Source organism: Bos grunniens, chromosome 16 (assembly GCF_055505025.1).
Source record: "Bos grunniens cultivar Pamir isolate PY7600 chromosome 16, Bosgru_T2T1.0, whole genome shotgun sequence".
Lineage (NCBI taxonomy): Eukaryota > Metazoa > Chordata > Mammalia > Artiodactyla > Bovidae > Bos > Bos grunniens.
Window position 1 is genome coordinate 53159690 of NC_141180.1, and position 18511 is coordinate 53178200.

General features: G+C 41.8%; 1 protein-coding gene across 8 annotated transcripts in view; it reads right to left on the reverse strand.

Annotated features, from left to right (window-relative positions):
- The window catches only part of LOC147356841 (uncharacterized), a 101035-nt gene that overhangs the window by 63676 nt on the left and 18848 nt on the right, over positions 1-18511 (reverse strand). For 2 of the 8 annotated variants that reach the window (XR_015143559.1, XR_015143560.1), the window contains one exon: positions 7909-8483. The exons of 1 other annotated variant lie outside the window; for it this stretch is intronic. The gene's annotated coding sequence lies outside the window, so the exon portion shown is untranslated. Of the gene's footprint in view, positions 1-7908; positions 8562-11596; positions 12131-17205; positions 17326-18511 lie in introns of those variants that run through there. 5 more of the 8 variants (XR_015143555.1, XR_015143554.1, XR_015143558.1 and 2 more) reach the window with 4 other exon arrangements.

The following is an 18511-nucleotide window of genomic DNA, read 5'->3' on the forward strand; positions in this document are numbered from 1 at the left end:
TTTTAAGTCAAAAATGGTGACAAGAGACAAAAAAGGACATTATACAATGATAAGGGATCAATTCACTAGGAATATTAAACAATTACAAATATAAATATATATGCACCCATCATTAGAGCACCTAAATATAGAAAGCAAACATTGAGAAATATAGAGAAATACAATAATAGCAGGAAACTTCGATACCCCTCTTTTACTAATGGATGGAAGGTCTAGGCAGATCACTGAGGAAACAGAGGACTTGAATAATATTAATCAGCAATTAAAAACCTCTCAACAAAGAAAAGCCCAGAATCTGCGGGCTTCACTGGTAAATTCTACCAAAAATTTGAAGAGCAATTAATGGCAATTCTCCTCAAACTCTTTCCAAAAAAATCTGATGTGGAGAGGACACTTCAAACGCACTTACAAGGCCAGTGTTACCATGATATCAAAGTCAGACAAAGACATCAAAAGCATGGTTCTACTTATATGAGGTATCTAATATAGTCAAATTCATACAACCAAAGAATAGAATTGTGGTTGCCAGGGGCTGATGGAGAGGGGATGGGGAATTATAAACAAATGAGCATAAAATTTCAGTTGAGTAAGATGGGTAAGCTCCAGAGATCTGCTCTACAACATTATACACGTAGACAACAACCCTAGATGGACACTTAAAAATCTGTTGAGAAGGTAGATCTCATATTAAGTATTCTTACCAAAATTAGATTAAAACAAATTTTAAATAAACATCATACAAGTGAAAGCATTTTGTAAACATAAGACAAGTTTCTACATTTAGATAACAGTATTTAGCATTTGTAAAAATAGTAGTAGTAACAGGAGAAAAAATAGTAGCACAAGTAGTAACCAAACTGTCTACAAGTTTAAATTCTAGCAACAACAAAAATTTTGTAAAACACAATTTTAACACAGAATGTCTCAACTACATGAGACAAAACAAATCCAAAATAACTAAAGTATGTATAATAAAATATATTCAAAGGAAATATATCTAAATGTTAGCAATGATTGGGCTGGTAGTCTTTCTTCCAATTTCTATATTCCTGTATTTAAACTTTTGTGTAATGAATATATAAATATATTTTGTAATGAAAAACATATTTATTAAAGATGGCAAAAAAGATACTATTAACTTTTTAAATAAAGAGAACAAATGATTCCTGATTGGAAAGAGAGTTGAAAAGCTCTTTGGAAAATTCAGGGGCTCCAGGAATGGAAGACCCATGAAGTTTTCACTTGTCAATTTGCATTCATTTTGCCCAGAAAGAAGCCAACATTACTAACCAAGTCACTAGAGAGTTATTGATATTGCCATAAATAAAATTGTATTCATTAAATTGCACCATAATATAAATAAATTTTTCTTAGCTCTGTGACTTGAGAAGGACCTTTAACCCTTCTGAGACTGCATTTCCTCAGGTGGAAAATGGCAGGAATTCAGTGAAGATTAAATGAGACAATGCATGTAAGAGCCCCCACTTGTTTCTCCCCTTCCTCGTCCAGCAAGGATCTTCTGATGTCTCTTTACTGTAATTCCTTGTCTTATTTGAGAGCCTTTATTCACAAATAACTGAAACCAACTGGAACCAGATTAAAAAAAAAACAAAAACAAAAAAGCAAATGTCCTGGAAAGACACAAGAGCATCTCACAGATGGCAAAGCAGAGGTAGAGACAGGCTTCAAGGCATCATGTGATACCTGAACCAAGAACCAGCAAGCTGCTGCGGCTCAGAGAACAGCTCTCACGGTCTGTCTCTGGGTCCACCTGTCTTCATGCTTTCATATTCTGTGACGTCAGTTCCTACTTTCTCCCCCTGCAGTTTGACAGTGTCTGCTTTCCCTCCTCATAGCAGCCCACAGCTTCTGAGTTTACTCTCCTCACTGCCAGCCTCTCTCAGAGATTGGCAGGAAGTTGCTCAAAGTCCTAATTCAAGGGAGGAAGTGGCTGTTGATTGGTCAACATGGGTCAGGTGTCCACTCCAGGTCCAATCAACTCTTTCGTTCATCTACTCTTTGGAGAATTGGACCGTCTCCTCAGAAAAATGCACACATATGCAATTTTTACACATAATTTCAAAGGATTCACAGAACTGAGGCATAACCATGAGCCATAAACCCCAGGGAAAGAATCCTTGGTCAGCGCAGTTAACAAAACTCACTGTTTACCTCTTTTATATGTGAAAGAAATGAGTCACTAATATAATTTGCATAAGGTAAACATCCATATTCCAGAGGCACATCTTATAACCAGATCATAACAAAATGCTGCTTGGATACAAGCACAGCAACAGCACTTATATTTTACTATTTTCTAACTGACTATGGCAACCACATGTCTTTACAAACCATTCCCATACGTGCCGCTTAGCAGAACACCCACCTGGAGCTCCAGTGAATAACGTTTCCATGTGACTGGCTGTGTCACTTCTCCTGCCCCTACACTTATACACACCCACGCTGTTTTTTTAAGGTGCGTATAATTCTAATCTCCTTTCTTTTCCTGTTTTCCACCTGGGTTCTGTGAGATACTGAATCTTGCTTCATATAAGCATATGAGCCAAGCTTTTCCATCTGTTTCATTTGTCTTTCCCACCATACTGCTCCAAGTTGCAAGCTTCTATCAGAATTTGAGTTGCAAAAACAAATAAAGAAAGAAACTATAACTCCAAAACTGATTGGAGAGAAGGAAAGTATTAGCTTATTACATAAATATTAGGTCATGTAACTGAAAAATCCAAAGTAGAACTGACATTGGGTACACCTATACCTAGGGACTAAAGAAGGTCATTCAGATCAAGCCCATACATCTCTTTTCTCATCTCCCAGGTCTACTTTCCTCTTTGTTGGCTTCACCTCAAACAGGACCTATCCACAATGAACCCCTGGTTTATACTCTCCTTTTAGCTAGCATTCTAGGAGAAGAGCTTCTTCATCCCAATAGTTTCAATAGAGCCTCAAAACTGAGTCTCCTTGGGGAAATTTGAATCATGTGCAGATTCCTGGACCCATCACTGTGGCTAAGGAGATGGCAGGTACTCATTGGCCAGGCCGAGGTTATACGGTTATTCCTGGTACCAACTACCAGGGGGTTGACCTCACCAAAACCTTATGGAGTGAAGTGGTTCTCCAAGGGAAAATCAGAGCTATTCTCAGAAAAGGAGGGATAAATAGTAGGCAGGTGAAAAGTACAAGTGCTCATTACTTTATTAAATTAAATTGTGTTTTCCTTTTTCTTCCATTCTCTTCTTAGTTTTATAGCATCTTTTTATACCCAAGAATAAAAACAGCTACTTTGAAGTCCAGCGTATGTTTTGAGGGTCTCTCCACTCCAATACGGTCCTTCTCTACTGTCGAGTATGACTCAATACTTGACAACCCAAATTCCTGGACCCCCAGAGGGATGAATGATGGAAAGTGAATATAGCCTTAAACTCTCCATACCTCACACCCTGAGCCAGAACATAGTTTTTTTTTTCAGTCTTAGGTCATTACTACTAGATTTATAATTTCAAGAGTAATTCTATATATGTGTGCCTAGACTTCACAATTCATGACTTAGGAAACAAGGCCATCTGTTCATAACCAAAGATAATTGGAAGGATGACCCAGAATTTGTTTCTAGAATCCCCAAAAAGGGATTCTGATCAAGCACATAGTGTTCCCCAGTGGTTTTCTCATTGTGCAATAATCAATGTGACTTGGACTGTGTCATCTCTTCTCTAAGCTTAAGAAGTGATTGAATTTGCTTTTTAAGCCCTATTTACTACTAACACTTGTCCTGCCTACTTCACAGTAGGCTCCAAGAAGCAAATGAGGTAATGTGTGTGGATGTACTTTGAAAATTATAGACTACAATTCAAAAGCAAGCTATTTTTATTATTTAACAATTAAAGTCATTTATTAAATTGTTCAATATTTATTTTCTAAATATTTACTGCTTTTCAAGCATCATGACATTTTCTAGGGCTATGAAAATGAATAAAATGACCTCAAAGATAGCACAAGTAACTACAGTACAGTGGGATCTGAGATGGGTACAGATGCTGCAGATGCACAGGAGGAGGACCCAGTCATCTTGGTGGGGGAGTGGGGAATGGGATTCACCTGAAAGGACATTTGAAAGAAGCATCCAATAGGGAGTACCCTCCTGCCAACTAGAGCAGGGAATGAGAATGTTTTTGTTGTTCAGTTGCTAAGTTGTGTCTGACTCTTTGCAACCCCATGGATTGTATGTAGCCTGTCAGGCCTCCTGATCACTTATTATCTTCCAGAGTTTGCTCAAGTTCATGTCCATTGAATCAGTGCTGCTATCCCACCATCTCATCCTCTGCTGGGAAGGAAGGTGTGTCTGACCAAAGACCCAGTGTGAGTAAAGACAGAAAGTGGACAAGCTCATGCCAGGTAGAGATTTGTCCAAGACCTCCTGGTGGTTTGCTGGTTTATCTCTACCTGGGTATATCCATCATTCTCAATTTTCTGGCCTTTACTGGGTTTTTCATTATTTTAAATAACACCATAGCACTGCAGATGGTGATTGCAGCCATGAAATTAAAACACTCCTTGGAAGGAAAGTTATGACCAACCTCAATAGCATATTAAAAAGCAGAGACATTACTTTGCCAACAAAGGTCTGTCTAGTCAAGGCTATGGTTTTTCCAGTGGTCGTGTATGGATGTGAGAGTTGGACTGTGAAGAAAACCGAGCGCCAAAGAATTGATGCTTTTGAACTGTGGTGTTGGAGAAGACTCTTGAGAGTCCCTTGGCCTGCAAGGAGATCCAACCAGTCCATCCTAAAGGAGATCAGTCCTGGGTGTTCATTGGAAGGACTGATGTTGAAGCTGAAACTCCAATACTTTGGCCACCTGATGCGAAGAGCTGACTCATTGGAAAAGACCCTGATGCTGGGAAAGATTGAAGGCAGGAGGAGAAGGGGACGACAGAGGATGAGATGGTTGGATGGCATCACTGACTCGATGGACATGGGTTTGGGTGGACTCCAGAAGTTGGTGATGGACAGGGAGGCCTGGCGTGCTGCAGTTCATGAGGTCGCAAAGAATTGTACACAACTGAGTGACTGAACTGAACTGATAGCTAAATATGTTTTGCCACTGATAGGGTTCAGGACATGTTACACTAAAATATGGCACCCCAGCATACTGACTATCTTAAGCTGCAGGAGTCAAAGAAAACAGTAAAAGCAGAAAGGTTGCTCTGAACTCCCCCACCACCCGCCCTTCTTTCATAAAAGCAGGAGATAAATCTTCCATGTGAAATGTACCTTGCCTGTACCAGGAGAAAGGGAGACATCCTTATCACAAGAGAAAGGTTGATTTAGGACCAAAAAGGCTGTAAAAACAAGTTTTGTATCTTCATCATTTACCACCCCTAGCCCAAACCCCTCTGCCTTGTCAATTCTTCAGATATTTATTGTTTATTTATTTAAAAGGTATAAAAGCTTCTTTATTTGGACCTATATCCTTTTAGGACTTCCATACATATGAAACTAAATTTGTTTTTTCTCATGCTAATCTGCTTTCAGTCAGTTCAGTTCAGTTCAGTTACTCAGTTGTGTTCAACTCTTTGCGACCCCATGGACTGCAGCACGCTGGGCTTCCCTGTCATCACCAGCTCCCGGAGCTTACTCAAACTCATGTCCATTGAGTCAGTGATGCCATCCAACCACCTCATCCCCTGTCATCCCCTTTTCCTCCACCTTCAATCTTTCCCAGAATCAGGGTCTTTCCAATAAGTCAATTCTTCACATCAAGTGGCCAAGGTATTGGAGTGTCAGCTTCAGTCCTTCCAATTAATATTCAGGACTGATTTCCTTTGGGATTGACTGGTTTGATCTCCTTGCATTCCAAGGGACTCTCAAGAGTCTTCTCCAACACCACAGTTCAAAAGCATCAATTCTTAGGCACTCAGCTTTCTTTATATAGTCCAACTCTCACATCCATACATGACTACTGGAAAAACCATAACTTTGACTAGATGGACCTTTGTTGGCAAAGTAATGTCTCTGCTTTTTAATATGCTGTCTATGTTGGTCATAACTTTTCTTCCAAAGAGCAAGCATCTTTTAATTTCGTGGCTCCAGTCACCATCTGCAGTGATTTTGGAGCCCAAGAAAATAAAGTCTGTCACTGTTTTCATTGTTTCCCCATCTATTTGCCATGAAGTGATGGGACCAGATGCCATGATCTTTGTTTTTTGAATGTTGAGTTTTAAGCCTACTTTTTCATGCTCCTCTTTCACTTTCATCAAGAGGCTCTTTAATTCCTCTTCACTTTCTGCCATAAGGTGGTGTCATCTGCATATCTGAGGTTGTTGATATTTCTCCCTGCAACCTTGATTCCAGCTTGTGCTTTATCCAGCCCAGCATTTTGCATGATGTATTCTGCATAGAAATTAAATAAGCAAGGTGACAATATACAGCCTTGATGTACTCCTTTCCCAATTGGAACCAGTCCATTGTTTCATGTCTGGTTCAAGCTGTTGCTTCTTGACCTGCATGCAGATTTTTCAGGAGGCAGGTCAGATGGTCTAGTATACCCAGCTCTTTAAGAATTTTCCAGAGTTTGTTGTGATCCACACAGTCAAAGGCTTTAGCATAGTCAATGAAGCAGAAGTAGATGCTTTTTTTGGAATTCTCTTGCTTTTTCTATGATCCAATGGATATTGGTAATTTGATCTCTGGTTCCTCTGCCTCTTCTAAGCTTGAACATCTGGAACTTCTCGGTTCACATACTGTTGAAGCCTAGCTTGGAGAATTTTGAGCATTACTTTGCTAGTGTGTGAGATGAGTACAATTGTGCCTTGCATCAATTTAATAATTAGACCGGCCACAGAACCTAGACAGGAAGAAGGGAAATTTTTTCCCTCTCAACATAATCTGATATTTGCTGTAATCCACCATTCACCCTTTAAAACCTTTCTTCTTCTGTTTTTTTTTTTTTTCCTTCCTCTTCTCTCAGAAAGTATTAGTAACCATTTTGTCAGACCTGCTTAGAGGGAAAGATGAAATTTCTCAAACTGGCTGCAGAATTAACAAGTACTTTCCCCAACAGTTATTACCTTGATGTTGGGACTATTATTGACAGTCAATGGCAGCTAAGACTATCCTAATTGTTAGTGAAAGAAATTAATTTCATGAAGATGTTTCCCTCCAAGTTGTTGTTCAGTTGCTAAGTTGCATCGAACTCTTCACAACCCCATGAACTACAGCGTGCCAGCAGAGCGATATCCCACACAAGTAAGTATATTAGTTATTTTCCCCTGAATAGATGGCAAATGACAGTGTTCATCATAATTGCTCATTGAATATGATTTCTAATTACACAGCCACGAGCAGGGCTCCAGTTTTCATTCCAATTATGTTGTTCCAGAGGAATTTTTCCATGTTTCTCTCACCTAGATATGAATTCTCTGCCTCAGTCTCTCTACCTACTATAGAAAATTGGCTGGACCAACCTTTGTTCTCACTATGGAATCCAAAAAAAGTGAACTTGTATATAATCCTATTGTTATTTATAACTCACATTTCATCTCCAAGGAAGGAAGTCCCTCCTCCTCTTTAAAAAAAAAAGGGGGGGTTTTGATCTATGTGGATATCTTGAACCATAAAACTTTTTGTTGCAATCATGAAGCCAGGCCATGTTGTTTTATTAGCTGGATAAATGCAGCCGTCACATCTGGTCAGGCCAGGTGGTGTCATGGTGGAAGTGCTTAAGATTGCATGCTGCCTGATGCTTACTCTATCAGATGAGGAAAAGTAGACGAAAGAGAAAAATGAGAGTGGGGATCAGAAAGCAGAAGCATTCCTGTCAGGCTACAATTTGGAAATAGGAAATAAATCTATCCCTTTTACAACCATCCACATCCAATTAGGAGAGAGGCAGAGCATTAAATCGCTAGGCACTTTATTTAATTAATCACTAGTGAAGAAGAAGAGAAAACAAATAAATAGAGCAAGTGTCTTATTACCTTCATTACTCATCACTCTCACTGCAGTTTCGGCACCTAGTGCCTGCTGCTTCTAATGACATTTTAAAGGCTCTTCACTCAGACAGTTTGGTTTGCAACAGTGGGAGAGAGTCAAGACTTCAGTATCGAGGTGAGATTCCACCCATTATGAGGGGTTAGGTGTCCCTCAGCAGTGCCCAACCCAGCAGGACATTCTGGCATCCTACCTGCCACCCAGGGGCCACTCTCCAATTAACTCATGAACACTATTTGCCCTGACATTTCATATGGGAAATGAAGATCCTGACTTCTATGGAGACCAGAAGGCCAACCAGCCAAGGAGGCTGGAGACAGGAGTAGGAAGGTGGGATCCAGAGTTTTGCGATAGCTACCGCAGCACGTGCTAAGCAAGGTGAAGGCCCCTGTGGTGACACTCCAAGACGCCGGAGTCTTCATCCTGCACAGGAGTCTTCATGGAGGTATCCACTCTTCCTTCAGCAAGCAGTCACTGAGGGCTTATCAGAGGGCATACCACATTAGATGAGGGAGTGACCGGAGAAACAGGAGACACTGCTTCCAGGGAATAGGTGAACCTGTACAAGAGGAAAAAGATGTGCCCCAAATGGTGATAAAGGGGGGAATCCCAGGATGAAGCTGTGCAGGTGACCAGGGGATCAATCAATTCAAGTCAGAGGTAAGAAACGGGGTGAAATTTTTTTCTGAGAAGATGAAGTTGCTAGAATACCCACTGTGTTTTGAATAATTGATAGATTTACATAACTGGGAAAGAGCTTGGGGACTAATTAGTGGTAAGTACCTTAAAAACTCAGCAGAGACCATTATTAACACGCACCCCACCCCCCACAACAACAAAAATAGATTCCAAAGGTTATGCCACAAAGGAAATGTAAATGGCTCCGCTGTGAATAGGGTTTACCTGGTCATAATAATGTAAATTCTGACTATTGATTGGATCAAAATGACCATATAACTACACTGGGAGCTTGTGGAGAAGGACAGTTAGCTTGCAGAAGGTGGTGAAAGCTAAAATTCTCTTTTTCCATAGAAGGATGTCAATAGATAATGTCTGAAACTGAGAAATCAAGATGTAGCAGTACGGCATCGAGGTTAGAGAAATGAAGCTATACTTCGCTTGCCAGAAAAAAATCAGGTAGAGGAACTGAAAATAGTTGTTTCTGGATCTGCAGGAAATGAAGAAAGAGAAGAGTAAAAGAACCATGTTTTTATAGCAAGTCACATCGAACTGTTTGACTTCCTGCACTTTGTGGGTGTGTAATGTGGGTGAAGATAAAATGTTAAACAAACAAAACAAAAGCAGCTCTATGAGTCTCCATGGTGTATTTATCAAGTCCGGTTGCTAAATAAAATATGGAGACTCCCAATGACTTTGAATTTCAAATAAACATTAAAACTGTTGAAATTTAACTTATTTTGGCAATAAAATTATATATTTTTATGGTATACAATGTGATATTTTGATATGTTTACATTATGAAATGATTATCGTGATCAAAATAATTAATATATCCAGCACCTCACATAGTTACTTTGTGTGTGTGTGTGTGCATATGTGGTGAGAACACTTAAAATCTACTTGCTTAGCAAGTTTTAGGTATATGATATAGTATTATTAACTGCAGCCACCATACTGCACACTTAATCTTCAGAGCTTGTTCATCCTGCATAACTGAAACTTTGTACCCTTAACCAATATTTTCCCATTTTCTGCACTCCTAGCCCCTGGCAACCACCATTCCACTCTCTGCTTTTACGAGTTTAACTTTTTGAGACTCCACATATAAGGGAGATTATGTAGTACCCAATAATTTGTTTTAATTTATTTTTTGGCCATGCCATATAGCATGCAGGATCTTAGCTCCTTGACCAAAGATCAAACTCGTTTCCCCTGCATCAGAAATTTTAACCACCGAACTGCCAGGGAAGTCCCCAATAATTTTTTAGTAGAAGCAATATTGAAAATATTTCACAGGACATACTTAAACTAAAAAATCATTCATTGCTATCTGAAATTCAATTTTAATTGGTGTTCTATAGTTTTATTTTAACCTAGCAACCCTCGTCGTGACAATATCTTAATACTAAACATCTTGTTCATTATATTAGAGGCCACTTTATAAAGAACCACGGTAGAAATTTCTTTAAGGTCTCAATTCCAGAAAGAACTCCTGAGCAACATGAATGTATTGTTTTTATTTCTGGACACTATGAACTATATAGAAAAACTGATCTGGACTAGAGAATTGTTATCAAAAAGTTATTATTCTGATGATGTGTACTCATTGGCCCAAAAAGTTGCCAGAACCACCACAGATTTGGTTCTATTGCCTGGCCACTGGTAATAAGGAAGATGGCTACCTAAACAAGAGACAAATTGTATTACAAAAAAAAAAAAAAAGAACAGAAATTAAATAAACAACAATGAAAACAAGCTCTCTACTTTTCTAAGCCAGTCTCTTTTGATGTCTTCGAAGAAGTTCCAGGGGTGGGTGGACCAGAACCTTCTTCAGCACTAGCTGTCTTAACAGTGGGGCCAGTGCTCATGGTGGTCCCAGGAGCCAGCCTTTGTGCTTCATAAGCCAACATCTTTCAGACAGCACCGAAATGTATCTAGAAATAAAACCTTCCCCTTTCCTTTTCGCCACGTGAGCATGAGGGATGAAACCCCAGCTGGCCACTCATTAGATGCCAGGGTTTGCTGCTTTCTCTCTGTAGGAAGAGTGTCTGTCATTGGGGAGGTGCTATCCTCAGCTGCTGGAGATGGGGAATAAATTATCTCTTTCCTGACATCCTCTGCCAGCTTGTTAGCATCACTGACAACTGCTCAAAGGCAGCAGAGCAAGAGAGGTGGCAATGAAGTAGGGAGGAAAGAAAAAGTTGCCACTTTCAAGCTTACACTGGGCAGATTCTTATTTAGAGCAATAAGTCAGCGTCAATTTTGCTCAGATGTTCACGTCTCCCTCTGGCTTCCTATACAACAACACAAAACGCAGCCTATGACCCTTATCCCAGTTGGAGCCGTGTACCTGTGCTCTGCCTACATGTCGATGTGAAAGCATCGAGAAAGGATGAGCATTTCTGAGCAGCTCCCTACAAATGCTAGAGGGCATCGTGTAGGGGCTAACGGGTACTCTCCGAGGTCAGAAGGGCCTGGGGCTTAAAACCTGACTGGATCACTTATCTATTAGCTGAGTTCACTTTGAACAAGTAGCCTCTATAAGCCTTTGTTCTCTCATCTGCAAAACTGGTACAATGAGTCCATCTTCACCCCAAGTTTACTGTGAGGATTAAATATTAAAAAAAAAAAAACTGAATGCTTGGCATAGAGTAAAAGCTCACTGGATGTGCTTATTAACCTGCATAGCCAACCCTTTGAGCTGTGCAGCCCTCCTCCTCCAGCCATCCCATCATTACTGCCTTCTCAGCCCTACTGAGGGCAGCTAAATGATCAGTTCTCACACTCTGGGTGAGAGAAAACAAGGTGGGATAATGCTTGCTACAGCAGGAGTGCTAGTTGCAGGTCTCAGCCCAGCTGGTACGGCAGGAAGTTTCAGCAGTGGAATCACCAACGCCCCAGGACAGCACCCACCTTCCGGAACACACCTGGCAGTGCGCAGATGGGACCTTCCTTTCTGAATCAGTGACTTGCTCCCAGGATGCAGGTGAAACTTAGTAGTCTGCACAGCCTTCTGGAGTTCATGGCAAAAGTTTGTCTGAGGCACCTGATTAGAGGCTTTGTGGGGGTGGCCGTGCAGAGAAAGATCAGGCAAGAGCATTTTCTTTTAGCCTCAAGACTCCTGCTTCAGGTGAGGGGGCGGGGCCAGAAAGGAAAGGCTTATTCTAAGATCCCCATTGGTTACCAAGCCCAGAGCTTCCATAAGCTGTTTCCTTGTGGGTAGAACATTACATTTTGTGGCAAAACAATTTGCCCACTCTGCTATCCATTCACCCCTTCTGTCTTTGTGATTACATCCTTAATTTTCAGCTGTGCACGTGTGTGACTGAAGACCAGCTTCCCATTCTCCACTGCTGCTAAATATGGGCCTGAGGCTAAATGCTGGTCAGTTAGATGGGGTCAGAAGCGCTATGGAGTAACTTTCAGGAACCTTCCTTGAAAGTTAGCTAACGCATGCTCTTTGCTACTTTCTCTTTCTTTCTTATTCTTGAGGACAAAATGTGGACACGATGGCTGGAGTTTAAGCCATCATGGAGTTAAGCCCCCATCTTTTGGGGGGAAGAAGACAGATGCTGATGAAGGAATGGATGAACTGAAACAGTGTGGGAGCCTGGGTCTCTGAGGCTGTGAACAGCCACTGCGTTAGCTCTGGACTGTCTCCATTTGGACTTCTTTCATGATGGCAAGAACTAAACTCTCTTTTGAAGCCACTTCTACTTATATGTTTATTTTTGTTGTACACATTTGGACCTAATTCTAACAGATACATCCTTTTATTCTGAATCGATATAGAATCATGCACCAATAGAGGAGATGATCTGAATGGTAGTAGGACCAAACAGTTTTCATTCTAGACAAGCAAAAATATTTTTTTCTGTTTTAAATTACTTTGTTACTATTTCTTTGATATTGTTTTTGTTGTTTATTTTCTCTCTTTTATTGTCTTCCTTTCTTCTTGTTTTTTCGGTGGGAGGTTCAGGTTTTTAAAAACATAAAATCTGTTTCTGTTTTTAAATTACTTGGTTATTGTTTCCTTGTTATTGTTTTTGTTGTTTATTTTCTCTCTTTTCCTGTCTTTGTTTCATCTTGTATTTTTTTTTTGGTGGGGGGAAGGTTAGTTTTGTCCATTCAGAACATTAAACAAAATTCCCTTGGCCCCACATCCCTTTATTTTCTATTTTATTTCTGAAAGGCCAGTTTTCTGCCTGGAGATGAATGTTTTATGATTTTGTCTTTATTTTCAAATTGCTGCCACTTGAAAGACATGTCATAAGTTTGAATTTAAATTAAAGGCTTTTAAAAATCTTTTCTCCCTGTCCTTTCTGTTGATATACTGGCATACTCCAGCATTTCTTTAGCAGCCTATAAGGAAGGATACCGTGTAGGGAAGAAACCACCCCGACCTGCTCAGGTCCAGCTGTGTCTGTTCAGCATTTGGACCTGGCATCTTCTCTGCAGCTGCATCATTGCAACCACCTACAACCACCCATGTCACTGAGCCCACTATGCTCTTACAGCCCAAGAAATCTACTTCCCTCAGTCATTCTGAGGCCCTGCCTAGTTTATATTGGCCATTTTCACAGCTGGCATCCGCTAAAGTCAGTCCACAAAAGCTAATTAAGCTAATTCATCACAATTATCCCAGTCACAGTTACTAGTCCATGTTATATATCTCAGATCCCCAGGAAATCATGTCAGGCTCATAAGAAATGGGAGCTGTTATCAAACTTGGGCTTTTTCATCTCCTTATGCTTGGATTTTATAGGGGCAGGTGTCTCAGGAAGCCTCTTGCCTCGTGTCTCATATACATGCCTGACTTTAGCCTCCCCATAAAAGTCACAGTTTGGGACTATGGGGGGAGGGAGGAATTTGATGACTACCTGTGCTTCCCAAATTTCTTAGATGACAAATTCTTAGATTTCTGGACGACAAGAATCACCTGTCAGATCCTAAATTCTCCCAACCCAGCTCAGATCCACCAAATCAGAATCTCCAGGGGAGATTAGGGAAACACCGGGCAGTTAGGGAAACACTGACCTAGATCTTTGTGAGCAAAATTAACATAGATGTGACAAGGGAGCTTCAGAGTGTGGCTTTAGAGTTAACCAGACCTCACCACCTTTGTTTTAAGCAAGAGATTTAACTTTTCAACCCTCAATTTCATCGTCTCTAAAATGGAGGTAACAAGTCCAGCCCATCTGACTTGTGATGTAGATTATAAATAAGATCCAGGGACTTCCCTGGTGGTCCAGTGGTTAAGCCTTAGCTTTCCAATGCAAGGGGTGCAGGTTTGATCCCTGGTCCAGAACTCAGATCCCACGTGCCCTGCCTGCGGCCAGATCACCAAAACGTAAGACTGAAGCAATAGTGTAATAAATTAAATAAAGACATCAAAAAAATCGTTTAAAAAAAAATAGAGAGAGAAGATCCCTGTGAAACAACTGATGCTTAGCAAGAACTCAGTGGTGGCTACCAGCATTCTTACGGTGACAATGAGTTTTATGAGCCTGAAGAGGTCTTAATTTGCATTCAAAAATGAAGAGGACTTAAAACTTCACCCAGGAGACTGGCGTTCTTCTAACTTCAGCATACTGAAAGCTGGCTTGACAGTCAGGTGGGAGAGAGGCATTTTTCTCTTCTAACACAGAAACAAGGTAGAAGGCAGGGTAGTTCTGTGATGTAGTCATGTCTAAGAAGTCAAGCTTTTCAGGGACATTAGTGAACATGAGTCAGTCACTCAGGCATGTCCAACTCTTTTCGACCCCATGAACTGTAGTCCACCAGGCTCCTCTGTCCATGGAATTTTCCAGGCAAGAATACTGGAGTAGGTTGCCATTCCCTTCTCCAGGAGATCTCCCCAACCCAGGAAATGAACCTGGATCTCCTGCATTGCAGGCAGATTCTTTACCTTCTGAGCCACCAGGCAAACCCAGCACGTTAGCTTGTAAGGTATTTTCCCAGAAGGCGGGTGGGTAGGTAATTTCTTGGTAGGGGGTAATTTTGGGTATTGCCTTGGTGGTGGTGGTTTAGTTGCTAAATCATGTCTGACTCTTGCGACCTCATGGACTGTAGCCTGCCAGGCTCCTCTGTCCATGGGATTTTCCAGGCAAGAATACTGGAGTAGGTTGCCATTTCCTTCTCCAGGGGATCTTCCCGACCCAGGAATCGAACCCGGGTCTCCTGCATCGCAGGCAGATTCTTTACTGACTGAGCTATGAGGGAAGCCTTGTTCAAGCAGAGATACTATAGTCACAGAAACCAATTCCCATGTCATATCTCAGATTTTAAACCTGGGCTTCCCTGGTAGCCTGGTTGATAAAGAAACTGCCTGCAGTGCAGGAGACCTGGGTTCAATCCCTGGGTCCGGAAGATCCCCTGGAGAAAGAAATGGCAATCCACTCCAATATTCTTGCCTGGAGAAACCCATGGACAGAGGAGTCTGGCGGGCTACAGTCCATGGGGTTACAAGAGTCAGACACGACTTAGCGACTAAACCACCACCACCACCACAAATCCAAAGAGAAGGTGTTAGCCCAAATTATCTTAAATATTTAGTCTGGGCTTTTCTGCTGCTGGGCCTCTGACCCTTCTACAGGCCTAGCCTAAAACCCTTCTTGACCTTGGTTTCCTCCTCCCCACTTACATACTGAGGTCCAGAAGTGGGAATTTGGACTCAGAAGGCTGGGGAACTCCTAGGGAACCAGGCAGGTCTGACTTCCCTTCTCTCCTTGGAATAAAATGAAGACTCCAGGTGGATCTAAACATTATTATTCCCTCAGCCTGTCCTAATCTCCTGGCTGGCATGAAGTCAAACAATGGATAGTTATGACTGTTTAGTAGCAAAAAGACGAACTTGGGGACACTTGGCTAATTATGAAGCCCTCCATTATATGCCCAAAGTACAGCAAAGAGTTGAGGGCAGGAAGAGAAGGGTGGGTGAATGAAGAATTTTCAAAATTCTAGGCACACTGAGCATTGTATCATTTAGTTTTCATAACAGCCCCATGTAATGAACTTTATTCTACACATTTACCAGTAAGAAAATAGATATATTTCACAAATTGCTCAAGTCAAGCAAATCACTCAAAATCACACAGCCAGTATGTTGAAAAGCCAGGGTACAAGTCTATGAACATGTAATCCCAAACTGATGCCCTCTACTGTCTATCAGACTGCTTCCAATGACAGTCAAGAGAAGAAGAGAATTAAGAAATTCATAAACTAAAGTTTTTCTGAAGACATTCCTAGGACTTTCCTGGTGGTCCAGTGGCTAAAACTTTGCATTCCCAATACAGGGCAGCCCGGTTTGATCCCTGCTCAGGGAACTAGATCCCACATGCTGCACCTAAAGTCCCATGTGCCACAACAAGGACCTGCCACAGCCAAACAAATACACAGAATCAAAAGGCATTCCTGTACTTGGTTTAGATTGCACCTGGTTTCTCTTGAAATAAACTGTGTCACCTCAACTCAGGCTTATGAGCCAAATATGTAGGACATTCTTTATACCTTCAGCCAAAGTCTATCTCTTCCTAAAAGCTTTTTTTTTTTTTTTTTTGTCTCTAGAGCTGCTGCTGCTGCTAAGTTGCTTCAGTTGTGTCCGACTCTGTGTGACCCCTGAGACGGCAGCCCACCAGGCTCCCCTGTCCCTGGGATTCTCCAGGCAAGAACACTGGAGTGGGTTGCCATTTCCTTCTCCAATGCATGCAAGTGAAAAGTGAAAGTGAAGTCGCTCAGTCGTGTCTGACTCTGAGCGACCCCATGGACTGCAGCCCACCAGGCTCTTCCATCCATGGGATTTTCCAGGCAAGAGGACTGGAGTGGGGTGCCATTGCCTTCTCCACAGGAGTAGGCAAACATTTCTTTAAAGGACCAGAGAGTAACAATTTTAGGCCTTGCGGTCCACATGTTTTTTGTGGCAAACCACCTTTGCCTGTATAGGTGAGAACAGCCACAGAAATGATACACACGAATGAGCTATCTGTGTTGCAGTGAAAGTATTTACACCAGCAGCTGTCGTTTGCCAGCCCCTGCTCTAGAGGAACAAGGTTCTTCCCTACTTCTCTTCTAAGCTTTTCTTTGTCTCATCCAAATCCCATCCAAGTGTGCTGACTATGAATACGGGCGTAAAAACCAGATGTTAGCTGATGCACTCTGCTCTCTGAGATTAAAACGAAACCACTTGCAGGGGTAGCCTGCTCGCCACCCAGTTTCTCGAGGGTAAATGAGCATGTACCCTGTGGTATGAAGTGGTTCAATGTACGGATCATCTTGCCTTCTCATATTTTCTATCTTTATTCTACACCACATCATGCCAGACATAGATCCTAGGCCTGTTCCTTAACACACACACACATTTAGTCATACAGAAATTTGTTCATAGCTGACAAATATCCATGGGAAAATGGATACTGAATTCACAGTGAAATAATTCAAACTATTTAACATCAAATGTGTTATTCTCAAGATTCCTCTGGCCACTTTACCCCTAATTTCTAGCTTCCTACCATCTTTTTGCTTACCGCCTTCCAGATACTTCTCATATTTTGCTAGGCAAAGCTACTCAGTCCATCTCTGTGCCCACTAGGCGTGGCTTTGCAAGGAGATGCCCTGCCTTCTCTTCCTCACTCTCCCTCCAGCCTCTGTAAGAAGAAAGGGACGTGACTTAGAAATACCTCCCCATCATCTCGAAACCACCCTCCTCTCTAAAACCAAAAGCTTCTTTACAGTTTTCATTTTAAGTGACATTTCCCCTACATTACACAAATTAAAATCACTCTGTAAGGATATTTTTTACTTTGAGCAAAAGAAGTAAACTCTAACACAAATAGGAGACAGGCGTTACTGAATGCATGCTGAGGAAAAGCTGAAGAAATGGTTTCAGAGTGGCAGACAAGACATAGCACAGGCCTCGGTGGGCAGGAGCCTGTGGTCTCCATTTCTCTAACGTACAGCCACTAAATACGATACCGGAGGCTTTGACTCCGAGTGTCTCTATTCCAGACTGGATTCCAGAAAGAGTGAAGCACTCTAATTGTCTGGACCACATATAGTTCTTGTGGTCAGGAGTCTGAGTACTGAAATGAGTAGCTGCATCAGAACCCATCAGGTCTGGGAAGGCAAATTCTAAAGAAGGGATGCTGTGCCCTCCTCAAAAACAACCGAACAGACATTCACTCTACTGTGTTTCCAATCAACGACTTCTCAGCCAAAAGGACAGAATTACTAGTTCAGTTCAGTTCAGTTCAGTTGCTAAGTCGTGTCCGACTCTTTGCGACCCCATGAATTGCAGCACGCCAGGCCTCCCTGTCCATCACCAACTCCCGGAGTTTACTCAAACTCATGTCCATCGAGTCGGTGATGCCATCCAGCCATCTCATCCTCTGGTGTCCCTTCTCCTCCTGCCCCCAATCCCTCCCAACATCAGAGTCTTTTCCAATGAGTCAACTCTTCGCATGAGGTGGCCAAAGTATTGGAGTTTCAGCTTTAGCATCAGTCCTTCCAATGAACACCCAGGACTGATCTCCTTTAGAATGGACTGGTTGGATCTCCTTGTTGGAATGCTCCAAATATGTGTTACAGGCAAATGTTAGGAGATCAAAACATTTGGGTACGAAATTCCCTGGAGATCTAGTGTTTAAGAATCCACCTGCCAAGGCAGGGGACATAGGTTCAATCCCTGGTCTGGGAAGATTCCACATGCCTCAGAGCAATTAAGCCCATGCACCACAATTACTGAAGCCTGTGTGCCCTACAGCCTGTACTCCAAACAAGCGAAACCACCTCAATGACCCGTCCACTGCAGCTAGAGAGGAGCCCCCTCTCGCC